Source organism: Periophthalmus magnuspinnatus, chromosome 2, assembly GCF_009829125.3.
Source record: "Periophthalmus magnuspinnatus isolate fPerMag1 chromosome 2, fPerMag1.2.pri, whole genome shotgun sequence".
In the NCBI taxonomy this organism is placed as follows: domain Eukaryota; kingdom Metazoa; phylum Chordata; class Actinopteri; order Gobiiformes; family Gobiidae; genus Periophthalmus; species Periophthalmus magnuspinnatus.
This window is the reverse complement of record NC_047127.1, coordinates 9049637-9076272: the sequence shown is the minus strand read 5'-3', so window position 1 is coordinate 9076272 and position 26636 is coordinate 9049637. Positions and strand designations below refer to the sequence as shown.

General features: G+C 37.4%; 1 protein-coding gene across 1 annotated transcript in view; it reads right to left on the bottom strand.

Annotated features, from left to right (window-relative positions):
- The window catches only part of LOC117384930 (receptor tyrosine-protein kinase erbB-4-like), a 540640-nt gene that overhangs the window by 298731 nt on the left and 215273 nt on the right, over nucleotides 1–26636 (bottom strand). The window lies entirely within an intron of this gene.

The following is a 26636-nucleotide window of genomic DNA, read 5'->3' as shown; positions in this document are numbered from 1 at the left end:
AGGGGGGAGGTGATGTACAGGGAACTGCTCAAATTTGACAAGGAATTTATAGGGATTTTAAACACTTGAGATGTTATTTTTTTTCGGTTTTTTTTTAAATATATGTATATATATTTTACTATATTTTTTGGGTGCAATTTTTGTTCTCATTTAATTTATTTTATTTTTTATTTATTATTTCTTTATTTATACAGGGAGAGCCCAATGAGAGCACTCAGCCTCACCTTTTCATGGGCGCCCTGTTCAGATACAGAAAAAATACAAACAAAACTAAATTTGAAGGAGATGAGAAAACAGTTTGTTTTTGTTTTTTGTTTTTGTTTTGTTTTTGGTTTTTTTCCATCTCTGTGACATAATTGTTTTATTAGATTTTTTATTTATTTTTTTTCTCAGTATTTTTTTATGGTGCATCGTGGCAAATTTGTTAAAACTTTATTAACTTGTATAATGAAGTGCTGACATTTATGAAAATTAACAAAGTAATTTGTATGATTTAAAAAAAAAAAAAAACGTACCTTTTTTTTTCAAAAGCATCAGAGTTTCCAAAAACATGCTATATCTTGCAGAAGCCACAGCTGCCCTACAACTGCGTGACAAATATATGTCTATGTCGCCATCTGTCACTCAACACTATGTTCAAATTGGGTTAGTGGAGTTTTACAAGAAATTTAATTTTGTTTTTCAAGTTACATTTTGTTGTAGACAAGATTTAGTAAAAATAATTATTTTTGAGTTTATGTTTCAGTCGACAAAAAGTTTTTATTAATCATCAAACATAGTCGACATACAACACATATTTGGTTTTAGTCATATTTTTAGTCGGTAAAAATGTATGTCATTTTAGTTTTAGGTTTGTGTAGTTTTTGTTTTGTTTTGTATTGTATTGTTTTATTCATAGGGGATACTTTTTAATTGGCTTTAGTCTGCAAAAAATATGACTGTATAGTTTTATTTGATGAAAATGTATGTAAATTTATTTATATTCATTTTTTTTTTGTGTTAGTTAAGTTTTAGTTTACTTTTCTTTTTAATGTTATTCGGCAAAAATATGATCATGACAAAAACTACGACAAACGTATTTTCATGGACAAAATTAACCCTGAAGTGTTGAGTATACAACAGTAGTACACGCTGCACAGGGCTATAATCATACTGCCAATCTTGAGTCACTCGAACCACTTTTAATCCAATCTACTGTACTTTCTCCCAACTTTTCTTTTGACAACTGCAAAAGAAAAGTTTGCAGGTGTCAGGTGTCAAAAATCAAATAAGAGAAGGTCATTTGATATACAGTATGACCTCCCTTTACCTCCTTTTTGCCGCTCAACTTATATATTTTTTTCAACAAACATTTATTTTTAGTCATAGTTTTAGTCAACGGAAAATGTATGTAATTTAAATTTTTGCTTGATTTATTTTTTTGTTTTTTGTTTTGTTTTTTTTGTTTTAGTCATAAGGCTTACTTTTCATTTACTTTTAGTCAGCAAAAATATGACAAAAACGTGGATGCCCAAGTATACAACAGTAGTATACACTGCACAGAGCTGGAATTATACCATCAACATTGAGCCACTCGAACCTCTGTTAATCCAATCTACTGCACTTCTCCTTAAACTTTTCTTTTGACACCTGCACACATGATTTGATATATGACCTCCCCTTACTTCCTTCCTTATCCCTCTTTTTCCTTTAACGTCTTTACCTTAAGTGACAAAGCCCGGGTCTAGCCTCCTCTATTTTGTTGTTCCGGTGCAGTCAGCAGAAAGAGTAATTGCGCTGGGCATTGGCTACTCCCTAGGCTAACCTGTCATAGCGCGACAGGAGGGGCGAATCCCGGTAGATTTAGCTAGTTTTGTATGTTTTCTTTAGCAACATGTCTCGCACCGTATCGCATATAGCAACAGTTCTATTTTATGTCAGTTAAACCTTTTACATTTCAAAAAATATACCAAAATACAATCTCCGGAGGTGTTTTTTTTTATTTTTATTTTTTCTCCGCTAAGGTTGACAGTGGACTCCTTGGGACCTGTCACCGGATTGTCACAGATGCCCTCCAGGCCGATGGAAGCTCGGATGGTTGAGTAATACCGCGGCAATAAGCGGCTAAGTTACGGCAGCCCGCGAGGGACAAAGCGCTCAAGGCTGCGGTCGGTCATCGAGAAAGCGTCGGCCGAATAACAGCTCATTTGAATACGGTCCCTGAGCGATATGGTAAAGGGTTTAATTAAACAGTGATTTGCAATTCAAAAATGTGTACAGAGCGGAGATGTCAAAAATGGCGTGATTGCTTTTTATGTTAAACTGCGTGTGACAGGTTAAATATATGATGTAAAATATATGGAATTATGTAGCAAAGAAAAAAGGTCAATAACTCTAAGAAATTATGATTTTTAAAAATATTTCTTATTCAGAGTAGCCACCCTTTGCTTTGTCGAAAAATCCTTAGCTTTGTCAAAAAATATTTAGTAATTTAACGTTTTCTTACGACAAAAAAACGTAAATAACTCTACTAAATTATGATTTTTTTTAATATATATAATTCATATTCAAATCCTCAAAGTAGCCACCCTTTGCTTTATCGAGAAATCTTTGCTTTGTCGAAAAAAACCCTTTTCTTTGTCTAGAGTTATTTAATGTTTTTTCTTTACTACAAAAAAGGTAAATAACTACTAAATTATATATATATTTTTTAATATTTCATATTCAATGTCTCACTGTATCCACGCTTTGCTCTGACAAAAAATCATTTGTTTTGTCAAAAAATCCTTTGCTTGGTTGAAAAATACTTACAGTTACTTAGCATGTTATTTTTTCTTATTACAAAAAATGGTAAATATATATATATATATATATATATATAATATTTTTTTTTCTACAAAGCAAAGGGTGGCTACTACACATAAAATATAAAACAAATACTAATAAAGTCATTTAACTTTTTTTTTTTTTTTTACTTTGCTACATAATTCCATACATGTTACTTCATATATTTGATGTCTTGTGTATGTATATAAAATAGAAAATAGTAAAAAATAAAACCACAAAAACGCATTAAGTGAGAGGGTGTGTCATGTAGATAAATAGATATTCCTTGCATAAGTGTGGCACTAAAACCTGACCCCAAAACAAATGTCATGAAGAAAACCTCTGTAAAGAATGATATATATTTGTAACAGTGCTCCTAAAGAAAACAAAGAATTATTTAAAATCTAAAATATAAATGTCCCATGTTATTTTTCAGACTAAATGTCCTGTAAATATGAACTTTGGATGAACTGGAAATGTTTTTTTTAAGGAAAAGTGATTTTATTGTAATAAAAACTCAAATGGAGTTAATGTTTCCTACCAAAACACATGTACAAATGTAATGTTTGTAATGTTGAAATAGGTTTTATATTTTGATGGACTATCGGATTGCACTGCTTTCAGCTAATGGCATCCAAATAAAAACATGGTAAATTGTCAGACTTTTATATAGCGCTCTTCCACCTTCAAGGCACTCAAATCGTCAAGGAACCACACATACATACATAAGGGTACGCAGATACTTGGACGTGACGCGAGTTGAGTGTCTTGCCCAAGGACACAATGACAGCAGTTGTCTGTGGGAGCCGGAATCGCACCTCCAACCTGTGGGCCAATGGATCTGACACTCTACCAATCGAGCTACTGTAAACAAAATAAATAAAATAGTCCCTTTTAGAACTAGCGCAGCTTCTTGGCATCTCAACCAATGATGTTTACGTCAAGAGCGGGATTCGAACCGTTGACCTTCACATCAGTGGATCTGAACAAAACAATCCCTTTTCGAACTCAGCACTACTTCCTGTATATTTGTACTTTTCTTCTTTTCCTACAAACTGACACTTAACTGATGCAAAACTATGATAAATATTGACCACAGGAACGAGCCCAAAAAAACAAGTCAGAACTAGAAAAACATGAAAACCCGTCACATGTACTTTATGCATATATTGGTTCAGGGAAATACAACATCATTCTTATACTTCTGAATGCGATTTTTGTTTGAAAAGTAGTTTGTTTATCACGTACTCTGTTTCCTGTCAGTTGTGTCCCTTGCTTCTCTGTGATGAGTCATAACTTCCAAAAAACCCATGCCAGCTAAAGTTCCAGTGTCTGGGATAGGACCACTGCCAAAAATGTGTGATTGTCGTAGAAATACACAAAAAGTCTGTTTTATTGACGGATTTAGAATGAATGAGATTCGCAGTAAATTAAAAAATGAGAAGTCAGACAGGAGGCTACACGGGTCCAGCCGACGTGCATTGTTTTGGTGTCCTTCGGCGAGGCATTTCATCAGATCCGCTCACGCACAGGTTGACGGAGCGATTTCAGCTCCTACAGATGAATGCTGTTTTTGTGTGCTTGAGCAAGACTCCTCACCGCACACTTTATACAGTTTTCTCAGATAAGCATTAACATTTTCTCACATTTCTCTGTTGTTTAAACCTTCGTAGGCGTCTTTGTCGGTGCAGAACGTTTCATCGACGTTGTGGGTTTTGTCGGGGAGAAAACAAATTGCAAACACACAGCACTTCAGAGTCACACTGCGATCCAACATTTATGTAAATTTGTCTGAACACATTCTGTACTGTACAGGAGACACGGCACAGAGGAGACTGATGGACAATGGTCTACAGTTCCTTAGCCAACCAGGACGTACTTAAAAATCTGCGAAACAGCGAGACCGCGAAAGGTGAACCGCGGTATATTGATGGACAACCGTATAAAAATGAGTGGGTGATTGGTGGTGCTTACAGAGGTGGATGCCATAGTCTGGTAGCCTTGTTTCTGTCGAACTACCCCAGGGCAGCTATGGCTAAAAGACTAGTTTGCCTTTGCAGCTTAAGTGGAGTTATATTAAGAGATTGTGGATTTGCATCATTACCTATAACTTCACCAATCTTTCTCTTATGTTATTCCCTCGTCAAAAACATGCCTGAAGACGTCATCCATGCATGTTTGATTAATCTAGCGATCTCTCTTGGGCCCTAATCAAACCGTCCTTATGGTTAGCAGTACAATCCCGGATATTTTTAGTAAAATCTAGAAAGTATGCTAGAAAACAATACGCTACAACTTCACAAACCTGAAAAATTGATATTTATTTTATTAGTGGGAGACATGCGGATTGCGTTGCGATAGCGCTCTGAAGGGGGAGTGATTTAGCATGGAGAGTAAAGGGAGTGGGGACTCAAAAATTTAACTGAAACATATTTAAATACGTTGTTTTTGGCAAATATAGCATTTTTGAAGCAATAAAAGCTAACATGGTGATTTAAATATGTTACGTGCTAGTAAGTAATACCCCATAGACGTGTACTATCCCCTCTCGAAATCAAATATGAAACACAGACAAATAAGGAATGAATCTAATCTGCTGTAGCGAATCTTTTGATCAAACTGAGCATTAAATCAAAAATATTCAAATCTTTAGAGAAACCTCCTTAGCATTAGTCAAACCTGTACTTTACATTTGCATATTATTTCGTATCTCCACCTATCAGAGCTTTTGGCACTAGTCCCGCTTCACATCTGGCAGCTGCAGCCCATCTGTTCACCAGTTTAACTTATAATAACTTCCTCAAAGTTCAGAGCATGAATTAGTCTAAATGGGAGAACGTGTTATATTAATATGTCCACATGGTGTCATTTTGAGGGTCCATTTTTCACAGCAGAAACTCTTTTTTTAGTTTTACCTGTCCCCGAAGTCCAATCACAGTTTTGAATGTGTCTTTAAGGCCGTTTTCACACACAGAGGGGGCCAAAATCCAGAGCTCAGTTGGGGAGAATTTTATTTTAGATTTTAAGCCGGTTTAGTACAATATTTGGAGCATGTGGGAATGGACTAGTGTTGATATTTTTACTGCTATAATGTGACAAAGCGTCCTTGTGTTCGCTCATCAAAAACATGCCTGAAGTGGTTGTAGACGTCATCCTTGCATGTTTGAGTAATTTAGCGATCTTTTCCAGGCCGTATTCGAACACTTTCTTATAGTTAGCTAGAAGATTCTGTTCAATGCTTTCTCCCACATGCCATAAACATACAAAAGCATGGGGGGGGGGACTTAGTGTAGAGAGCAAAGGGAGGGTCAAGACATTTTTACACAGGAGTAAATATATAGAGCTCAAGGGGAGAAGTAAAAAGAAGAGATCGGGGGATTTTAAGGTGTTTTAGTACAATATTTGGAGCCCGGGGAATGGACTTGTGTTGATTTTGTAATTGTTATGAGAAAAAATTCTGAAGACATACGCTACCAGTCAAAAGTCTGGACACACCTATTCATTCAAGTCTTTTTTATGTTTACTACTTTACAAAAAAAAAGTTAAATAACTCAACTAAACATCTGTTATATTTTATATCATAATTTCTTAAAGTATCCGCCCTTTGCTTTGTTGACAGTGCTGCAAACCCTTGGCCTTCTCTCAATGAGCTTCTTGATGAAGTCTTTCGAAATGGTTTTCACTTCACAGCTGTGCTATAGCAAGGTCAAGAAAGTGTGAAGCAGAGATCAAAGCAAAGGGTGGCTATTTATACAAAAAAAAACAAAAAAAAACAACAAACATCCACTGCATAAGAGAATGTTCCAACACCGTCGTGAGAGCTGCTCTGGACCCCAGTCTGCTGTACATCTCCATCTCAAAGACACTAAGCACTCCTTTGAAGGTAGTGAAGTTCAGATCTTAGCCAGAGAAAAGAAATGGTTTGAGAGGGGAGTTAAGAAGCTATTTTTGTTAGGAAAGACAATCCTTTCACAGGAATGAGGGCCTGAAACATAATCTCTCACCGATCTACAACTCTATCCTGAAACCCAAAACAAACAGGAACAAAGAGAACAATACAGTTTAAAAACGGTCGTCAAGGCTGAAACTGGAGACAATAGCTGTTTACAGTTTCAAAGTAGTTAGCCCCTCCCTTCAGATAGATATAAGGCAACGTCCACCAGCGATCGGACCAGAACTGAAGAAGAAGTTTGGATCAGCAGCGAAACGTCTTCACTACTACAACAATTTGTCCAGTTGACAGATTCAAATTTCGTCTGTGTCATTCATAGTTTTGATGCCTTCAGTGAGAATCTACAGTTCAAATAATCATGGAAATAAAGAAGAAACATGCCCAAACTTTTGACTGGTGGTGTACTTGAACTTTATTTAATATTTTGTCTTTAACTTCTCGAATGACACATATGGAATGTAGCAAACAAAAAGTGTGAAATAACTCCAAATATTCTTCAAAATCGCCTTTACCCTTTGCTTTGATCACAGCTTTACACACTCCAGGCGTTCCACTAATTAACTCAGATAAGCACGGCTGTGAAGTGAAAACCATTTCAGAAGAATTCATCATCAAGCTCATCGAGAAACGGCCAAGGATTTGCATCGCTGTCAACAAAGCAACAGAACTCTATATAACTCCATATACAGAGAATGGTAGCGTCGCTTTCATCTCAATTTAATTTCAATGGATCAACTATAAGCAGATCATATCAATTCATGTACCCGGAAATTACGCAAACAAAAATGGTCACTATGGCAACACTACATGCATACAGTTGTTGATGGCAAAAAAAAACAAGTCAAGTTTCCATTATCATTATGAAAATATTGATCCCAAGATGTAGTCTGTCTCCTGCTTTTAAAAATACCCAAGTTTACGATGTCCTTTTAACAGTCTTGTAGTAACATGGCAGTATTTTTGCACCAAATGCCCTCCCAAACACAAACAACGACATTAACGTAAATTCTGTGACGATTCATAGCAAAATGAGTCTGAAATTCATCATAAACACACCCTAGGCCAGCTTTAATTAAAAACTTAAAATCAAGAACTCCAATCTGATCTCATTGTACTGCATGACACAAAACTGAATGTGATCTCATTTCTGCCACTATTCTATTTGGTTTTCAAGAATGACACGGGACAAAGTGACCCAGTCAGGATCCAGTCTTTTATTAACTTGAAGTAGCTCAGACTCAGATGCTAAAACACTATGATTGTAAACATTGATATGACATGGACAGAGCCTGATTTTACAGCACGGGAATAGTAACTAAAAAATACTACATTTTATAATATTTTTTAAGCAAAACTTGCAATTTGTAGGCGTATTGCCATTTGGAAGTATGAGTATTATTTCTGTTGCAAAACTGATATAAATGAGTGTATTCTGTGAGTGAGTAAACGTGCGTGTGTGTGCCTCTGCTCCTGTTGGATTGTTGAAGTGTTGTTTTGTGCAAATTCACGTTTGCTCTACTTCCCAACATAGCGTTTTGATAAAAGAGTTTCTGATGGGGAACTGTGAAATCTACGAACAGCAAGTTGACCAGCTCTATCCTTTTCGCTTTGGACTTAAACACACAGCGGCGGGTCCAGACCATAGACTGTATAAAGAAGTCGACTAAGGGAATGTTATGTCACCGATAGCGTTCGGCTCCTGTCAAATGAAGCTCATCGAGGCTAGCAGTTATATCGGCGAATTTGGAGCCGAGTTCCATATTTGGAATTCCGACTGCGAGTATCATAGCAGGGCGCGTGAAAGTCCAGTTTGATGCACATCTGCTGTATTCAGTGGAAGATTTGTGGGAGTCAAGACCAAAGTGTCACAGGTAAGGAGTTTATAGTTTAGCACTGCCACTTTGAAAATCATGTTATTATCTCATGTGTCCTTGTGGGTGATTTTAAAGCATTTAAAATCAATATCAGTGTGAAGTGCAGAAGCTATCCTCTCCAGTATTATTATTACACAGTTTTTGCTGTCATGGTTGTAACAAATCTGGCAGCACCCGCTAAACGACTGCATTGCGTAAGATTTTTGTTCCTCTTTTAATGAATTTAGAAGCCTGTCATGGTAATTACTATATAAATTACTATATGGACTCTCCGTTCAATATTTGACAGAAGGAGCTATATTTTTTTGGGATCAATATTTATCATGTGTACATTTTGTTTGCACTACTGGGAAACGTTTGGTCATTTTGAGACTGTATGATAAAGACTTAAGCAGATTTTTTGGTTGAATAAATCACTTTTATGACTCATTACAGGTACAAACTGAGAACTAAAGTGTTTTCTTTTTCAATTTATGTACTGTGGCGCATGATTTTTGAACAATATTGCACATCTAGAATAGCTTTTGTGGTTTAAATCTGTTCTTGGGTTGTTGTGTCAATGGCATAAATGGGTTTCAGTATTATCGTTTATCGTTATATTTACTTCATTAATATATCGCACGTCAAAATGTGTTATGACAGACCTACGTGTTCAGTTGTTTAGCACGCAAGGAAACATGATAAATGAAGTCCTAAGAGTGCAGGCTACGTACAGTTCTTCAAATGTGCTAAAAGACAATTGCCAATGACACTCCCTCTGCCCTGGCCTCAATTCAAACTCCCCACTCCAGAAAAGCAACACTGAATAACACATCAGTTCCGGTGGTGATGAGGCATTCGCCCGGTTGCGCGTTCGTTTGGCGTCTTTGTTTTCAGAAGAACCTCCGGGAACCAGCGCGTCCCCCGCGGCTCCCCTCTCCACCTGCCCCAGATGTGGGACTCACCAGCACAGATGCGCCTCCTTAATTAGCTTCGCCAAAGGTCCCGTGGAGCCATTACCCCCACTCCACCCCCCTGAGAACCTCTGTCACCCGCGGTAGCTAGCTATACGTTCCCGCACGTTGACAGCCGGTGGAGAGGCTAGAATGAATAATAGTTTCCCCTTATGTCGCGTTCCCTTGTGTAAAAAAAAAAAAAGGACAACAATGCGAGATTACTTTCCTCGGAGGTGATAATGGCGTGAAGTGGAGTTTGATTAGGTATGTTTGCGAATATTACGTATGTGCACAGCGAGGCGTTGAGTGCAATTCCGTCTGCCAGGCAAACCTCAATGACCTACTTGAGAGTGAAATGTACCATAAAGAAGCGTTGATGGACCACGGGCAACGGCGCTAATGACGGCGGCGCGGCTAGCTAGCCAAACAGCGCGCGCCGGAGCAGTAGTCGGATGGGCCAATTTCACACCTGGAGTCTGAGCTAATGTCCGCGCGGGATGGTGATGGCAGTTGTGCATTGCTACAGTTGTGATGCGGTTATGATGATAGCACATGCATAAGGTATGATCATTGTGACAAATGGAAACGTGTCTTCAACGTACACTTCCCAGAATAGGCTTGATGTTCTGTTCGGTTTGCTTCGTAGCATTCGAAAACGCGCAGACGGTTGTGAATGGTGATTGCATAACTGAGGCGCTATATAATGACCCTGGATATGTAAAATCATACTACGTAACTTTTGGGAGATGGAAAGTCGACTGCATGTATCGCTCAATGTATGAAAGCTGGAACAATATATTTATGAGGCTCGCGTGTATAATTTATTTGTAAAAGTGGTCAGATTTGGGGTATTTTTGTTGTAATATGGTAAGATTACTACAACAACTACTACTACTGAATGGTGATTGCATATTTGAGGCACTAAATAATGTACCTGGATATTTAACCTCCTGAAACCTGGTGTCCTCATCTGTGGACAACACATTTTGGATTGTTTAGGCCACAAAGCAAATTTTTAGAAGAACAGCAACAAGAGAATGTTAAATTTTGAATATTTCTAAGAGTTTAGAATATTTATTTTTTTTGTTTATTTTTATTTTATTTTTTATTTAATTATTTTGTTTTTATTTGTTTTTATTATTATTATTGTATTTTTATTTTTTTAATTTTATACTTACTTATTTTTTTATTATTTTATTTGATTAAAGCTCGGGTCTCAGGAGGTTAAAGTCATAATACGTAACTTTTTGGAGGTGGGAAATCAACTGCATGATTCTATGGATAATCTTCATATCAATTTATCGCTTAATACATTTCAATATATGAAAGCTGGAACTATATATTTATGAGGCTCAAAATGTATCATGTTTTGTTGTAATACGATGAGATTTAAACTGTAGAGGGTTGAATAAGTTAATTATTGCTTCAGTCTGCTTTTAATTTGTTGGAGCTCTTGCCACTTAATGATGCTGTCTATTTAAAAATGGTTCACTGGAATTATCTTGCATAATTGTTGTGGTATCGGCGGCATTAAGTAGTTTCAATATCATCCTTTATCGCTGTATATCTCTGTAAAAATGTATCGCGCTTCAAAATGTGTTATTGTGACAGGCCTATCTATGGACACTGAAAGTTAAAACCATACTTAGGAACATTCTCCATGGAGATAGGTAAGTTTTATGCCATACTGTGGAAGATTAGAGCAAAAGGAACAGCATTTCCATGGAAACAAGCAGGACGAGGCCCTCGCCCAGACCAAATACGAGTCAAGAGACACAAGCCCGCTCATGGTAGGGATCTATGTTTTTCTATGTTTTTTAATGGAATTGAAATATCCATGATGAAAAAACGTGCTTTTAACATACTCTGTAGTTTAAAAGTTCAAAAGTAAGGTCTTTCATCTTCAGCAACTAAACTACCACACTTTCTAAAATAAAACAATATTATTTTTTATCTTTTTTTTTTAAATATTGTTGATAATGTGAGTGATAATGTCAATGTTTTTGTATTTTTTATGTTTTTTAAAGTACCCTCTAAAACTGTACTTAAGAGTAAAAAGTAAAAGTATTTCATGCAGTTTTTGAGATCTAATAAAGCTTCAAATGATCATTTTGATAAAGATTTCAACAGAAACAACTTATTTGCATATTTTTGTTTGCTCAAATTATTAACATGTTAAAAATAAACCCCTCAGCTTTTACAATACATTAATTAAACATACTTGTTATTTAACTCTAAAATTATATGAAACAAGACCCTTTTGTTGTTGTTTATTTATTTATAATTGTAAGAATTCATATGAAACACTAATCCAAAATGTAAGACAATTAAAGTTGTATAAATGGACTACCCCAAAATAGCAACATGTTATTCATTGATTGCACATCATTAGTATTGTTGTTTCTATTTAATTTTATAATTTCTATGACACAAAATACACTTTTGTTGCTATTATTTATTTATTTATTTACAAGAATTAATCTGAAAAGCTAATCCAAAATGTAAGAACAAATAAAGTAGTATAAATGGAGTACCACAAGGCTGCATAATGGGACTACTCCTTTTCATCAAAAATGGTTTGCTGAATTCTTCTTATTTCTTAATTTTCCTGTTTTTATGTCATAAATTTACTCTAGCAAATCAACCAAATTACTCACCATACCTGCCTCTCTATTCAGTAACTAGTTTTGTACTAGTAACTTCCCCAGAACTTGCTGTAAAAGTGAGTTTGGCTCAGGTGAAAAACACATGATAAAACCAGCCTTTTGGGCCAAAGCGCAGGATCTCCCAGTTTCCCCGCTGACATTCTGAATATGATCCAACCGGAAAGCTGAGACCAGAATCCTCCTCAGCAACCAAAACATCTCAAAAGTATTTCTACACTCTTACACTTGTTTTGTCAGTTGAAGTTCAATGTTGTATACCACATATCAACCAGGGGATAAAAAGGTTCACGAAAATGTCAGCATTTGCAGATTTGAATCGCGAATGCCGAGTGGACTCAAATATCCGGGCCGGTTTGGATGTTAGCGTCTAGACTTGAAGACATGTGGGGTTAGACTTGTCATTACCAAATCTCTTTGAGAAGCAGACCCGATTTCACATTATATAATTACAAAAACACGACACAAGCAAAACTGGAGATATTAATCTGAAACCAATGTGAAATATTTTATACCTCCTATTAAAGGCACCACTATAACTACAACTATGGCTGCTACTAAAACTACGACTACGACTGATCTGCCATTTGAATGCATTATGTCCACTACTACTACTTATTTTACTACAACTACTTTGAACACTATCTCTCTGGAATATGTTAACGTTTTATACCAGTCCTCATACTTGTTACTACTACTGCCACCACTATTACTGTGTTACTTTCAAAATATATATACAGTTATCACTATTTCTTGTGACTACTATAACAACTGCTAGTTCTATTAGTACTTTTGTTAAGACTATCACTGCTTCCCAACTAATACTATTGTGCTACAACAAAATACTATGACCACTATTCCTGCTGCTGCTACTACTACTACTACTACTACTACTACTACCACCAATTGACATACTACTTTTCAAACTATCTAACAACTTCTACTAACGCCGCTCTTAAACCACTATTTGTTTCTTTTACCACTGTAATTAGCTATTAGGTATGTAATCTGCTATATAACATGTATTAAGTTTACTACTACGACTACTACTACTACTGCTTCTTTTACTAATAGATTGACCCCTCCTACTCTGGAATATGATACACCTTTATATGACTACTTCTCATGCTACAGCTACTACTAGCACTACAGCTTCTACTACTATTTTCAAAGTACTTTCTAACTACTGTAACTGTTCACTGATTACTGCTCCTGTTCAATATGACTATTACTACTACTTCCACAACTGCTATGACTGCTACTACTACTACTAATACAATTACTACTACTACGACAGCTACTACTACAATTACTACTACTACAACTACTACACCTACTACTGCTACTTCCACAACTGCTGCGACTACTACTATTACCACTACTACTGCTACCGCTACTACTACTACTACAACTACAACTACAACTACTACTAATTCCACAACTACTACTATTACTAATAACAAAGTACTACTAATTCCACAACTGCTGCGACGTCTACTACTACTACTACAACAACTACTACCGCTACTACTACTGCTACACATACTACTGCTACTACTTCTACTTCCACAACTACTACTATTACTACTACAAATGCTGATCCCTCTACCGTGATCACACATACTAGTACTATTTCATCAAACAACCACATACTTTATTTCATCTGCAACTTTTTTTGCATTTCGCATTTTTTGCCACTACTACTACTACTACTACTACTATTACTACCCATCTGCACCTACTATTACCACTACTACTTTCCCATACAGTAACATGCTACTTCTACCACCACCACCACCACCACTACTACTACTACTACTACTACCGCGACACACAAATTGTCCCGTCTTGTGATAGTAATCTGAAACTAATATGGAATATGATTTAATTAGAATTTCCCAGGAGAGGCGTGCAAATGAGGAGTCTCTCATGCTAATGCGTGAATTAACCTGGGAATACAAGATGGAATTATAGGCTGCGGCGCTAACCAGTCATAATTTACAATACAATAAAGGGGAGAGCTGCTAGTTTAAATGCAGAATGAGTGAGGGGACCCGGGAGCCTTGTTCATAAAAGAGCAGTATAAAGAAATGGCTTGACAAAATGGCTGACTATCAATCCTCGCAGAATGAAGGTAGACCTAGTGTTAAAATATAATCTCCGTTGTCAGAGGAGTGTTAGGGAGCATGTATTTGCAGTCTAAGGGAATGTAAAGTCGGAATGCGTAACCTTTGTCGCGCGGGGTACGCCACCTGCTCGTCTCCGTGGTCAATTGTCGCATATTTATACAGCGCTTTTCTACCTTCAAGGGACTCAAAGCGCTTTACATCAAGGAACCGCTCACCTATTCACGCACGCAAATAATGAGGTGAGGTGAGGTGAAGTGTCTTGCTCAAGGACACAATGGCAGTATTGATTTGTGAGCCGGAGCTGGAATCGGGATCCGTCCGCTCAACCAGTGATGTTTATGTCGAAAGCGGGATTGGAACCGGTAACCTTTGGATCACTGAACAAACTCTCTACCAGCTGATGGATATGCCATCGCTTTGACTGGAATGTTCCATAGTATGACATTAGCAATCTAGTATTTATTTCATGCAATAAAAACTCTCATGTTGAAATAAATACACAAAGTACTTAAAATGTACGCAGACAAACTAACAGAGGTGGCAGAGTGGGCAAAGGTTTTAGTCAACTAAGAGAAATGTTACTTGGAAATAATATTATACAAGTAGAAGGTTGAGGTAGTGGTCCAAGAAATTACTCAAGTAAGGCAAAAAAATAAAATTAAAGTAAAAAAAAAAAAAAAGGATTTGGGAAAACTACTGCTAGTAAGAGTAACTTGAAGAGTAACTGTCTGAATTATAATCTTAAATTTATGTAATTGGAAGGACAAAACATTAAGTAATGTTCAAAAGCTGGTATTTTCAAAGATTGAAGGATAAAAATGAAAAAAAAAATCATATCTGAAGAAGTAACAGTACTGTTACTTCAATAATAATATTACTCAAGTAGAAGTAACCAGAGCTCAAAAAATGGATTTAAGAGGGACATTTACATTCACAATCACTACATCATATTTGGGACTAAACTGGGATTAAACCAGGATTAAACTAGGACTAAAATAGGACTAAACCAGGACTAAACAAGAACTACGCCAGGAGTAAACCAGGACTAGACCAGGACTAAACCAGAACTAAACAAGGACTACACGAGGCCTAAACCAGGACTAGATCGAGACCAAACCAAACTGGGACCAAACTAAAAATTAGCCTCATGTACGCAGAAAAAGTAATATATATATTTTTTTAAAAGTACAATAACTTTCAGTTGAATAAGTCATTACACTAAATTTTCAGCTAATTTCTCCGTGGCTTCAAACGTGACCATAGACACCAGGATTGAAGGAAAACGTTCCATCCTTTTACTCGCCGCTTTATACGTTTGAGAATCTGTCTATTTTCAAACTTAAACTCTGATAAAATGGGCCCATAAAGATTGAAAAACAGCTTTGCGAAATGTTCCAGGTGCGCACAATTGCACCCTGTAGGTAAGCTAACGTCCTCTTTAGCATCGGAGGAGAGCTAGCTAGTGTTTCAAGTGTTAGCTAAAAGGTAACATTAACGTGAAATAATACAGTTGGCCGTTTTATGTAAGTGTTTTGATCAGGTCTGAGTTTTATGAATTCCCAAGTATGTGCTGCAGCCAGGCAATATTACCCTGCTCGTAAAATAACAACATAAGTTACGCGTGTACAACTCTGCGAATGTGAAATGAGCAGTAGTTTACTTTTCAATCCTTCTTCGTTTGATAGTAGTACTACATCTTAAACTGTAACCTAACATCTACTACAACTACTACAACAACTGCAGGGTCTAATACTACTTTTATAACTACTACTGCGCACACTATTCCTATTTTTTATAACTTGTACTGCTTTTTGCGGATGCTACTACTCAAGCAGTTGGTCAGTTTCATCTACTGAACTGAATCAGTGAAACGCAACTGATCAATTTGTCATCAAGACGCAAGGACTTTTAAAAGATGCACCGCGTAACATTTCTCGTAGAGGTTCTGACACGTCCTTATCTCCATGAAGATGTTACTGCTTCACTTGGAATGTTCCGCTGTATTGTATTCAGTTTATCTATATTAAAATAAGCAGGTGAAGCAGGATTTGGTCAGTAAGGAAGATGTCTGTGTAATCCCTCAGTTTCTGTATGTAAGCTAGGTCTATTAAGCTAAATTAAGTGTGCACTGTGCCTGAGTCATACTTCTATATACATACATACACATATATACGTATTCATTCAGCTCTTAATGGTTGCTTTTACACCTGTGACAAAGTTGCATTTGTCCCTTTTAATATCATCTTTTAATTGAATCATCAAACACGCTTGTTGGTTATATTTAGTCAATTTAGTTCAATACATTCATCCACTTAACTGAATCTCCACATGGTCCAGACAAAGAGGGGGCGTGGCCTATGTCAGCCATGTTTCTAGGCTTGGGTGTGGTTGTGGGCCGGACCATGTCGAGGGGAGAACTGGGTTAACTCTGTTTCAGTGTTTTAAGTGTTTATAGTTAATTTTTTAAACACTTTAGTTAAGAGACTCCAGAGAGATAGTTGAGTACGAGCTACATCTAAAGTTATACCCACAACACCTGGGAAGAATATGGCGTATACCGGGGGAGGTACTTCCTGTGTAGGGAGTATATAAGCGGTGCCAATTAGACATTCGGGGGAGACATCAGTGTAGACGGGGTACACGTGGGTTTTTCTCCTCAGTTTCTTAATTGCTGTTGCTTTTTGCTTATGTTGAGCAGTTATTTTTTGTAAATGTGTATTTTTGGTCCACGGTGTACCACGGTGCTCAAAATAAGTTTTGTCAGTTGGAATTTTTCTGAGTCGGGCCAGCTTTCCCACAACACCTATTAGCGTCATGGCTAAGTTAGCTCCTCTCTTCAGACAAATATAAGGCAGTGTCCAGCAGTAATCTGACCAGAACTGAAGAAGAAGCGTCTTCGATGAGCTACAAAACGTTTTCAGCCCTACAATGTTTTTTGTCCAGTTGACAGATTGAACTTTTAGCTTTTACTTTTTATCAATAAGGAAGGTTACAAGTTTGCTTCCTGGGTGATCCGGTTCTTTCTTTGTGGTGTTAGCATGTTTTCCCTCTGTCTGGGTGGGTTTTCTTTGGGAACTCCGGAAGAAAATAGGTGAAAATAGGTGCAGAATAGGTGAAATCCTCCAGCTGAGGTACTCCTGACCAAGACTAACTCAAGATCTGGAAATGAGTCCCGCTGTTCCTGATCCAGTGCCCCGGCGCTACTGTGGGAAAGGTCAAACGCAGAGGACAATTTTCCGTACGTGGGACAGTAAAGTGAACCTTAACTTTAATTTTAAATAAATACATGCAAGATACTCTTACTCTTACATGATACTCTAACTTTTTTAACCCTCTTATCTTGCATTGTGACTTTACGCTTTCAAATCCCATGCGCTAGCTAACTTTCCGCTAGCAGTACTGTATATTCCAACGGAGAAAACGCCTGTATATAAATCACTCATGTGTCAGAGCGGCTCCCGTGGGCTCGTGCGGCGCTGTCTGTGGATTAAATTAAAAGTGATCTCATAATGGCTGGATTCGATTTGCACATCACCCCCGCCGCGCGACACCCCGGGAACTTGTATCCACGGCGTCGTTTATTATAATCTGAAAATTACAGTCGTCAATATGATTTTAATATGTTTTCAATTGAGGACGCCGTAATGAAAACACGCGTGGAATGAAATCGGAGCGCTTCATTGGCACATAAAAACATTTACGGGGGATATCAGTGACAGGAGGCTATGCTAATGATGCTGTTGAAGTGAATTAATGTTTAATATAGACGGCAATTTGAACAGCCGTGTCATTCAATATATTCATGTGGTGTTATTGTGCAGTAGTGAGGGGACGTCGTGTCGAAAAGAAATGCTGATTTGAAATGGTGAATGTAACTCAAATTTAAAAAGTTATTAATATATTTGCATTGTAAAGTAGTGACTAGGAACGTGTTACTTTATAATGTGAGGTGGTAGAGTGGCCAAAATATTGCTCAACTAAAAAAAATGGGGCTTCGAAATAATATTATACAAGTAGAAGGTCAAAGTAGTGGACCAAGAAATGACTTAAGTAAGGCAAAAAAAAGTAAAACCTACTGCTAAAGAAAGAGTGACTTAAAGAGTAACTGTCTGATTTGTCATTTTAAGTTGATGTAATTGAAAGGACAAAACATTAAATAATGCTCAAAATTTGGTATATTTAAAGGAAAAAGGATAAAAATGAAAAAGAAGAAAGATATCTGAAGGAGTAAGAGTACTGTACTGTTACTTCAATAATAATATTACTCAAGTAGAAGTAACCAGAGGTCACAAAATGTATTTTAGAGGTACATTTACATTCACAATCACCACATCAAACTTGGGACTAAACTGGGAGTAAATTAGGACTAAACTAGGACTAAACCAGGACTAAACCAGGACTAAACCAGGACTAAACAAGGACTAAACAAGGACTAAACCAGGGCTAAACCAGGACTAAATTAGGACTAAACCAGGACTAAATCAAGACTAAACTACGACTAAATTAGGACTAAACCTGGACTAAATCAGGACTAAACTAGGACTAAACCAGGACTAAGCCAGGATTAAACTAGGACTAAACTAGGACTAAATTAGGACTAAACTAGTACTAAAGCAGGATTAAACCAGGACTAAACTAGGACTAAATTAGGACTAAACTAGTACTAAAGCAGGACTAAACCAGGACTAAACTAGGACTAAACTAGTACTAAACTAGTACTAAAGCAGGACTAAACCAGGACTAAACTAGGACTAAATCAGGACAAAACAAGGACCAAACCAAACTGGAACCGAACTAAAAATTAACCTCACATATGCAGAAACAGAATATACAAATCTTTCAGTTGAATAAGTCATTATATGTAACGAATGTTATAATGTGTATCTTTGTCATTTTTGGAGAAAATTCTGACAATATTTTAACATTTTTAAAACTAAATTTACTTAAATTTCTCAGGTTAAAACACTAAAAATGTCCACAGGATCCACTCACCCATTCACACACGCACTCATACACCAATTTGAGGTGAGGTGTGTTAAGTGTTTGCCCAAGGACACAACAACAGCATTTAGTGGGAGCTGGGATCGCACCACCAACCTGCGGATCAACGGATCTGACCGCTCTACTAGTGGTGTTTATGTCAAGAACGGGATTGGAACTGCCAACCCTCAGATTAGTGGACAAATACTCTACACTCAGAGCTTGGTTCTCCACTGATCTGACCTGTAACTTGGTCAGTCGACTTCAACTTGTCTTTAATAAAAAATAAAAACAGAGTCAATGGTCAGAGACTGGGAGCTATATTCTGAAATCCAGACAGAAAGTACGATCGACTGGAAAACAGCACCGATTTTTCAGACCAAACTACTGTCTGAAAATCCAGCCCCACATAACTTGAAGTATTGTATCTATATATCCTCCGACATAAACCTGACCACCTCTCAGCCCCTGCACTCCGGCCCAGTTACCAGGGACCAGAAAAAGTAACCTCCAACTTTCTCTCCACATTTATGTCACCCGCTCGAGGGTCCAACTTTCACTTTTTGTCTCTGCTCTCCTTGCTGCTCACGGTTTGCCACCTGCTTTGTGAATTTTTGACCTAAAAAGTACATAAACAAGAGCCGGACTCCTACGTGCACCTATAGAAATGGCAAAAGAATTATATTTTTTTGAGTCAACTGGACAAAAGTGAAGACATTTCCGCACTCACTCAAGAGGCTTCTTCAGTTCCGAATAAGTAGAACTGAAGAAGACACTTGGACGGGTGGAGAAACGTTTTCACTCTAAAACTTTTGTCCACCGAATTTTCTTTTGCGATGGAACCTATTTGGACGACTAAGCGATTACACATAGACCTTTAAAAAAAAAAGATTGTCGTCCGTGTAGATGTTATTGCTTCGCTTGGAATGTTACACCGTGTAGCATTGATTTATCGCCATAGAGACAAGCAGGTGAAGCTATAATGACAAAAGACAGAATGAAGATCTACAGGTTTAGCGCCGTACTGTGAAATATTCCAGGCAAATAAATATAACACTAGCAAGTTGCAGTGCACCTTTAAACGTAAAAGTCATTCAAAGCAAATTATAACTTTTTTAACCCTCTTATTTTGGATTGCCCCAACATAAACCTGATGCCCTCCCTGCCCTGGCCCCTCCAACTTTCTCTCAACTTTTGTGACACTCGCCCGAGGCTCCAGCTACTATTATACTACCCACTACTTACCTGACCACCTCTCTGCCCCTGCCCTCCCGTCCCAGTTACTGCAAACCAGGGAATAAAAAAGTATCTTTTGTGTCAAGGTAAAACATGCTAACCTGTACTCTGAGGCCTGGGATGTTCCACCGTATGGCATTAATGTAACTTACGTATCTCTGCCTAAAAACACCCTTAAATAAGTTAATGCCATGTTGTGAAATATTCCAGACAGAGAAATATCATACTACCTACCACAAAAGTTACATAATGTACCTTTAAAAATACTACTACTAATAATATTACTGCTACTACTACTGTAACTACTACTACTACTACTATTATTGCACAGTATGAAGACAAGTAACCTCCAGTTACAAAAGTGACTTAATGCACTTCTAAAACTTTTTCAAACCTGTTATCTACTACCATAAACCTGATCACCTCCCAGCCCCTGCCCTCCCGTCGAAGTTACTCTGATCCAGGGAATAAAAAAGTTGCCTTCAACTTTCTCCCCACCTCAGTGTCCATTCTCCCGAAGGTCCAGCTGTTGTACTAACCACTACTTCTGAGGTAAGGTCAAATATAACCAAGGTGGAAGTTTTATGAAGAATCTAACAGGTAGTTAGCTTCTTTGCGCACTTTTAAAAGTAATTCAAAGTAAATTGATTTAGTTTGCTACTAACTAGCTATAAACCTGATTACCTCTCTGCCCCTGCCCTCCCAGTTACTGCAGACCATGGAATAAAAAAACAACCTTCAACTTTCTCTTTCACTTTTGCGTCTTCTGCCCAAAGGTCCATCTTTCACTTTTTGCCTTCGGTATTATTATTATTATTATTACTACTGCTACTAGTGCTATTGTACAAATGACTACTGAAGCTAAGGTAAAAAGTACTTATAGTGGAAGTTTATTCATTTCTAACCAAGAAGCTAAAGTTTAAGTATCTATCTGCTTCTATCCAAAGACTAACTTAAACCTGATCACCTCTCGGCCCCTGCACTCCCATCCTAGTTACTGCGTACTACGGCATAAAAAGTAACCTCCAACTTTCTCTTCACTTTTGTGTCATCCATCCCAAAAATCCATCTTTCACTTTTTGTCTTTGGTATTACTACTACTACTACTACTACTACTACTACTACTACTACTACTACTACTACTACTACTACTAGTGCTATTATACTAACCACTACTGACTATTAAGTTAAGATAAAAAAATAAATAAAAAAAAAGTATTTATAATGGAAAGTAAAAGAAGAAAAAATCTGCCAACTGGACAAAAGTTTTCTTGAATAATAAAAAAAAAAAAAAAAACAGTTGACAGAATTACATTTTTTTTTACTATGGATCAGACCTAAACGAGGGATTACACAGATACTTATACTATGAATCTCTGACCAAAAAGCTAAAGTGCAAGTATCCACCTGCTTGTATCCAAAACATAAACCTGATCACCTCTCGGCCCCTGCACTCCCGTCCCAGTTACTGCGTATTAGGGAATAAAAAAGTAACCTCCAACTTTCCCTCCACTTTTGTGTCGATTGCCCGAGGATCCAACTTTCACTTTTTGTCTTTGGTCAAGAACCTCCATCTCTCCTCTTTTTACCTCTTACTGCTTATATCCTTCTCTCCACCTCTCCACCTCTCCACCTTAGCGATTTACTAGCTCGGGGTCTCCATTCATTTAGCACCCTGATCTTCTTGTCATAAAGCATGTGTGTGGAAGCTGGGAGGGGACTTTTGGCACCCCCAGATGCCAATTTATGGGTAGCCGCTGTGGACAAAGCACTTTTACTACTGCGATTTACACCTCCGGCCTAGCTTTCTGTTACTTCGAATTACAAAAGTTGAGTTGATCGACCTTCGCTGTCCATTCTTCGAGGTAATTTGTTTTCGCTGAAGCCTTGGGGAACCAAACTGGATTTCTTGTATCATTTTCGCAAACATGTTCTACCTTTTGTGTGCCATTTAGAAAGCAAAATATGGAGTCTTTTGCTAGCCTCTTTATACATAATATTACGTAATGTTTGTCTATTTTCAGACTTAAACTCTGATAACATTGGTTCATAAAAAAAAAAAAAAAAACCAACCAAAAAAAAAAACCTGCTTGGCGTAATGGTTCCTGTGTATACAATTGCATCTCGTAGGTAAGCTAACCTCCTCTTTAGCGTAAGAGGAGACCTAGCGAGTGTTTCAGTTGTTAGCAGAAAGGTAACATTAAACTTTTTACTAAAACTAGAAACAATAGCTAACCTCTTTTGAAAAGTTTACTGTTGAATCAACTACATTTATACGCACTATAACTACTACTGCAGTTGTGTTTTTCCGCTGCTGCTACTACTATGACTTCAGTGTCTTATGATACTTAATTACTGCTGCTTACACTAATAGTTGATTTTAAACAGTTTGCAGTGGTCCAAAGTTATTCCTCATTTACCTTATGCATTCTGAACATCCTAATCACTCACCGAGATGAGTTTATAAGCACTTTTCACAACTTGAGGCCTGAGCTTTAGGCCTAAGTTTACAGTCATGGTAAGCGTAACAACAACTAGCATGCTAACAGCCACTTCCTAAAAAAGCAGACCGCACACAGTTTAGAAGAACTTTTCAGGACTCTAGAGTTTTGAAGTTAATCGTTTTCGCCGAAGCCTTGGGATCTAAACTTTTGCTGTCACGATAATGCTGGCAACAAGTACCATGCTAACAGTGCACTTCCTTTACTTTATTAGAGGTAGACAGAACACAGCGGACTTATTTTGAACTCAAGAGCTGCTTATACAATATATTTTTACAAGGGCAAGACACATTTGGCTCAGATACATGGGTAAAAATTGGGTAAATTTACTTGAGTAACATTTAAAAGAAGTTTTACTTTCTAGCTGCATACTTTAACTCCTACTTGAGTAATCTATTTTTATTGAAGTAACAGTACTCTTGAGTAAAAGTTGTGGTTTCTCTTCCCACTGTGAGTAAGTCCACAAGTGACAAAAGCTTTATGTCGACGATATTAAAGGATTTAAACTTTTATGTTTCAAATCTGAAGCCGCTTCTTCAGATATGATTTAGTTTGTCTCATTTTTGTGTCTATCCTTTGAAAATACCAGATTTTTGTGCATTATTTCATGTTCTGTCCTTCCACACCTTCACGGTTAATCTTTAAGTTACTCTTTATCTTTAAGCTGAGTAGTACTTTTCTGAAATACAGTACTTAGTTCACTCCTACTCCAGTGATTTCTTGAACCACTACTTTGTACTTCCACTTGAGTACTATTATTTTGAAGTAACGTTTCTCTTAATTGAGTACATTTTTTGACTACTCTATTCACGTCTTACCATCACGCCTCAGTTACTTCAAATGACAAAAGTTGAGTTGATCGACCTTTGCTGTCCGTTCTTTGAAGTAATTCGTTTTCGCCGAAGCCTTGGGGACCCAAACTGGATTTCTTGTATCATTTTCGCAAACATGTTCGGCTTGTCGTATGCCATTTTAAAAGCAAAATACGGCGCAACGGGCTAAGGAAGAGGTCAAGTTAATTTGAATTCAATGGAGGAAAGATTGCGTTTTGAAGGAGAGGCTAGCAGTCCTTTTAATTTTATGTTTCACTGATCCAATGCCTGGGACATGACCTGTATAAAGGAATATGGAGGCTTTTGTCGTCGAGGGAGCGTTTAAGAGGGAAGCCAGGAAAAAATTGAAAATCTTTGCTCGATAATGTACAAAAGACGTATTAAAAGAGCAATGCGGAATGCGGTTGTTAATGGGAGTGGAGCGGAGAGGCTATTGTTAACCTTGAGAGCGCGGTAACAATGCGGCGCGCTGAGGTTGGAGTTAGCAAAAGGCTGAGTAGCAGAGTATCAAATAGAAAACCGTGTTAATAACGCTATGGTATGAAAGTATTCTTAAGTAATGTTTTGAAGTTTCGGCGGTTACGTAATAGAAAATTGTCTGAGGTGTTTTGGTTGACGCTGCAAATGTAGTAGTTTCGCAATGCTAACGATTTAAAGCTAAACGGAATCTTTGCAAGGTTTCACTTTTCAATCAGAACGAGAGAGACTGAAAAACTGTGACGGTAATGAATTTGGCTCCTTCAGAACTCAAAATGGCTCCTCTGTCTTCTCTCCATGCTTTTGCTTTGCTTAAAATGTCCCACAGTACGGCATAAACTCGTGCATCTTTATACGGAGACTCCCGGCGCATTACCTCACGCTCTCATTTAACTTTTATTGAAAACACTTTTTGAAAAACTTTGCCCTCTGATTGGATAAGAACCAAAACATCAAATTATAACATAAGCAACTTGGCAATCATATCCAGTGTTTTTGTGTTATTCCACGGAGACGAGCAGTTAGCATATAGCCTCCACTAGAAAGGTTACATAGAGTTAATGCTAATAATGAGCTAAGTTAGCATAGGATCAAATATAGATTGTACTTAGGGCAGTTGTAATAATGATTTATCCTCACTCCAAAACACTGGATGCGATGGCCAAGTTGTTGATGTTAATAATTGGTGTTTTGATTCCAAGTATCCAATCAGAAAGAAGAACGGCGGTTCGATTCCAGCTCCAACAGATGAACACTGCCATCGTGTCCTTGGGCAAGACACTTAACCCAGCTCGCCCCAGAGTCTGCGTACACTGGCGTATGAACGTATGTGTGAATGGGTGATTGGTTCGTTGAAGTAAAGCGCTTTGAGTGTCTTAGAACACATATGTCAAAGTCAGGCCCGAGGACCAAATCTGGCCCGCGGTGTAATTATATTTGGCCCGCGAGATCATATCAAATGTGAATTAAAGCTGGTCCACTGGTATATGGCACATGCACCGCTAATACTACAAATTCCAGAATGCTTTACTAGTACGCTGTAGTCAAAACTGGCAAGCGACCCGTCTTTTTTGTTGACGCTCATTAACAACCAAACTACAGGTCATCTCATCAGAGGGAGACATAATTTATTTTATTTATTTAAAAAGAAATGAATACTACTGATGTGTCTTTTATTTCAAATTGAATTTCCCATATGTTTGTAATATCAAGTTTGAGATTTTGTATGATTTGAGTCTGACACCTCTGGCCTAGAAGATGGAAAAAGGCGATATAAAAATGACCATTTACCATGACAAATACTTACACGTGTTTTCTATCTGCAGGTTAATGCTCTGGCAACCCAAGTTCAAAACAGCGAAAGCGCAGGTTACATACAGTTCCTTTAAGAATAAAACAGAAAGTAGTATCTTTAACAAACCGCTCATGTTCTCAACTCCGCTGCTTCTGTCCTCGAGCTCATCGGCCGTGAAATAACCAACTCTGCATCTTCTCCCCGACTTCACCGGCTCTCCTCTGCGACCTCCGACCCCCACGACCCCCAACAACGCGCTACTCCCCCTCCCCTCCCGCCGTCTCTTCAAGAAACACTTTTGTATCGCCCAACAACGGCAGCTAGCTAGACACAGGTCAGCGGAGGGCGAATCAATCCACGCCTTTTCAAAACATCCAAAGTGGCTTGGCGTTTCACCCCCCCAAGCGAGATACACAAATCCATTCCGTTACATTCATTTGGCTTTTATTTCATTTTTTTTTTTTCCTAGCTCCTGTCCCTGTCTGTGAACCTGACGCCCCTTTCCGCCGACACATCTGAAAAAAAACCTTTGTGCATTTGAAAGCATCATGAAAGAAGGTTGCGGAGGTAGAGTGGTTAGCTTCAGACACTTTGCCTTGAAGTTTATGGAGGAGGAAGAGGTACTTGTGTCCGTGAAAAAAATTAAAAATAAAAAATAAAAAATCCTAAAAAGAAAAAAGAAAGAAAAAATCCTAAAAAAAATAAATAAAATTAAATAAATAAATAAAATAAAATAAATAACAAAAACTAGCAGAAAAGGCGATTTCCAAAAAAAAAAAAAAGAAAAAAAAAGGTTTGATATTTTAGTAAAATAAGTAGAAATCATCCAGGTTGTGTAGTAACTTTTGACAAATTCTGTAGTATAAAGCATCAGATTTGGGTATTTCTTTGAGTAGTTTTCAGACAACATACTTTTACTCCTACTTGAGTAATATTTTTATTGAAGTAACAGTACTC